The sequence below is a fragment of the Parus major genome, chromosome 5 (genome assembly GCF_001522545.3).
Source record: "Parus major isolate Abel chromosome 5, Parus_major1.1, whole genome shotgun sequence".
Classification (NCBI taxonomy): Eukaryota; Metazoa; Chordata; class Aves; order Passeriformes; family Paridae; genus Parus; species Parus major.
The window spans coordinates 4,086,181-4,090,144 of record NC_031774.1 but is presented as its reverse complement, the minus strand read 5'-3'; positions in this window follow the sequence as shown (position 1 = coordinate 4,090,144).

Sequence of the window (3,964 nt, the reverse complement as noted above, 5' to 3'; positions counted from 1 at the left end):
TGGGGGTCTGAGGGAGAAGTTCTTTGTCATTCCAGGGCAGAATTAGCCCTGATCCCACTAAGAGTAGGAGGAATCATTTTATCCTTGATTTTGGATGCACACGTTGTGTTTCCTCTCTTTTGCTGACACCGTGTGGTGAAGCAGCAGCTCCCAACCTTGGCAGTGCTGCTCCCTGGAATAGTTTTTATTTGAATTTACATGAATTCCCTGCTGGAATCCCAGTCACAGCCCCCCAGATCAATGTGCAGTTGAAGGTCTTATACCCTGAACAGGACAATTTCCCATTTCTAGGCATGGAAAATGGGGGAAAACTCAGACTGGACTGGAGCCAGAATCCAGAATGGGGGAGTGAGGCAAGGAGCTCAGCCCAGGCTGGGGTTGGCACAGGGGGTGTTCCCCGTTGGATGGAACCCGTGTGGAACAGATCCTGCTCTTCCTTTGTCCAAGGTCCGATGGCAAAGGATTGAATTCACACCCCACTCACAAGTGGGGCCTGGAGTGAAAATGGTTCTGTTAAAATTAGGCAAAGAATGCAATAAGAAAAAACGGGCATCCTTTTTATGTATGAAAAAATGGAATAAAGTTGAAAAGGGGCTCTTTTATTTGATGCCACCTTTCATTTTTATGGACAAAACCCTACAGTGAGCAATCATGAGTTTGGAAGCCAGGAGCCTTTGACGTCCACAGTGGGCTTAATTTCCATTTTCTCCTCCTTTTTAGCACAGGAAAAACAACTTAACTTGTCCCATCTTTGCCCAAAGCTTTGATGTTAGAGCAGCCAAACCCAACGGGCTCCTGGTCCCGCCCGAGGTGTGGGGTGAGTCCCCAGTTATCCCCAGTGCTGCAGATCCAGAGGGCTCTGCCCTGGTTTCAGGCTGTCCTTGCCCTGGTCCCTGCAGTCCCCAGAGCCTGAGACACAGAGAGCCCTGTCCAAAGGGGCCTTTGGCACCCTGTCAGGAATGTGGTGACAGCTCCGGGAGCAGGTTGGGGGTGAGACGTGGGGCAGTGTCTGACACTGATCTAGGTCATGGCAGGGCAGTGTCTACCTCCCCCCCCAGAGCCCGGCCCGGAGCAGGTCCTCCGGCCCGCAGCGATGCAGCCGCGCTCGTTCGGCAAGGGGCTGCGGGCGGTACCGGGCCGGGAGCGCGCACCAGGGGCGCTGAGCTCGCGCAGCCGATCCGTGTCCGCCAGAGGGCGCCCCGCGGGGCGGGCGCCTGGGCGGTCCCCGCGTCCCGCCCGCTTCCAGCCGCGCTCCAGAGGCTGCTCCGGGAACGCACCGCCCTCCTGCGGCACTGGCACGGCCCCGGCTCCCCGCCGCCGCGGCGGGACCGTGCCCGGAGCCCCAGCGGGACCCCAGTCCCGTGCTGGCCAGAGCAGGAGCGGCAGTGCCGGGCTCGGCCCCAGAGCCCGTCCCGGAGAGGCTCCTCCCGCCCGCGGCGATCCCGGTCCCGATCCCTGCCCCAACCCCGCACAGGTCCTGGGGCTCCAGGACCCGCAGCCCGCCCGGCCCGGGACGCCCAGCAGCCACCGGCAGGACCCAGACTCGATTCCCCGGGCCCGGGTCTCGTCCCCGGCCCCACCTCAGCGCCTCGAGCTCCGCGCAGTGCCGGGAGCAGCTCCCGGTCCGGAGCTCCGCACAGCGCTCCGAGCGACGCTCCCGGCGCCTCCCGGGATGAGCAGCAGCCGCACAAAGCGGAGCGGGCGCGACTCCACCGGGATTTACGGGCGGGGCGGGGCCGGCACAGGTGTGAAGCGGGGGGGCGGCTCAGGTGCGAGGGGCCCCAGAGCTGCTGCGCAGGGCGGAGCCGAGGGGATTCAAGCCCCGGGAATCGCCCGGTAGCCATGTGCCCGCTCGACGCTTGATGGGGGAGGCTGTGGCTGGGCTGGGCTCTGCATTTCTCTTCCTCTGTGCCTCTTTTCCTCTTCTATACTTCTCCTTCTCTATACCTCTCCTCCCTTCCCTCCCACATCCCATACTGCTTCTCCCCTAACACCCCTCCCTCTCTCCGCCCTTTAACCCTCCCCTCCCTGGCCCGCTCCCCCCCTACTCCCCTCCCTATCCCCCTACACACAGCTTCCTTCCCCCTATCCGACTCCAGCTACCCCTGCCTCTCTCCATGCTAAATTCCGCCTTCCCCCAATCTGCCTTCATTTCTCCTACTTCGTCTCTACCCTTCCTTCCCACCCTACTTTCCGCTGTCCCCTCTCCCTGCTGCCCTCCATCCTTGACTCCCTGCTGCCCACCCCCTCTGCCCCCTATTCCCATCCTCCAACCCCATCCCCCCTCTCCTTTCCACTGCAGCCATGGGGTTCAGGGGGGCAGAGAAGAAAGCCCAGAGGGCCGGAGCCCGGTGCCCCCCACTCTCGCTGGAGCCCCCAGACAGGCCGGGCCCGCTCGGCGGGTCCTCCCGTTCAGTTCACAAGCACCGCCCGACACCGCTGGGCTCCGACCTTCCCCACATCACAGAGGGGGCTCCCCGGGGGGGTCAGGGCTGGGTCAGGGAGGGCCCCCTTCTCTGGAGGGGATCCGAGGGGGGCTGGGGCAGAGAGAGGATCTCCCTTCTCCCGGGATAGGTGTTGCACCTGTTTACCTGCCTTGCACACCCTCAACAGCAAGTTTTCCTTATGGATAACACATTAGAAAAAAAAAATTGCAGGTGAATTGTTAATTTGCCAGGATGACAGCCCTAGGACAGACATTTTTCCTGCTGTGCTCCTGCTCTTTTCAGAGTAATCTGAACAAGTTTTCCAGCCAGGAGACCACATCTTAGCACAAACAGCCACCCCTCAGTACCACAGTTATTTACACTTCGGCTGTTGGCTGCAGAGAAGTGTCCTGAAAGCCCCAGCAGGAGCACAACCTTAACTCAGGTCCCTTTGGACAGTCCAGGTGCACACAAAGCACACACAGCCTCAAACTTCTCCCTTCTGACTCAGTTACCTTCTGGAATGCCACAAAAGAAGGAATTCCAACCTAACAGGGATTTCCTCCCTCTCCCTGCCTTCAGGGCGCTGCTGGGCAAATGCAGCACTCCCTCCCTGGCTTGCTGGATTCAGTCTGACTCCTCCAAGCTCTCCCTCACTGTGGAATTACAACTGAAATGTTCCAAAGCGGTATAACCAGACCAGGAGCTGTCCCAAACACGTGAGCTAAAGACAACCCTGTAACCACTGCAGTGGTATCCAGCACTAAATCAGTGGTTTCAACCTTCTTCTGGCCACCTAACACAGCTGATGAGAGCAGGAAAATTAATTTAAACTAAGCATAATGTGCTCATTTTCCAGTGCCAGGTTTTACAGCTTCACAAAGAACTGAGCTTCCCCAGTATATGGATTTCAAACCACTGGCCAAACCCACTAGATCAGAAAGGGGGAAAAAAAAAGAGTTGCTGGCAGTGCTGAAAGCACTGATTGCCCTGAGTTACAACAACTTGACCTAAACTGAAGCAGAACCTGACCCCCTATGAATATGGCATCAGGTGTCTGTGCAGGTTACATTTCGTAAGCAAAAAGATCCATGGGAAGTGCATTAAAATTGTTCCTACCTGTCCTTTCACAAGGCAAGACTTTTTTCATACAGCAAACGTTTTTTGGATTAAAAAGGTAACACTTCACTCAGCTGGAGAAGAAAAAGATGAGATCTGCTAAATTGCTCTAAGCCAGGCAACACAAAACAAAACAAAACAAAGCAAAACTTTTCAGTTTGGGTCAAAAAGAACCTTTCATTCCACTTTTTCACCATTTTCAACAATCTACCATATTCATTTTGTCTCTCTTCAAACAAAAAGCCAATTCAGCTCTGAAAACCGTATATTCTGGTGTCCCAAGCTAACACATGAATGCATTTCTCTTCCCCTGTGCCCAAATACATCTTAGAATAGAAACATCCAAACTCACTTTTCCCAGGAACCAGCAGAATTCTGTGCCAGCAGCTCAGCATTGCCTGATGAAAACCCCACAGATT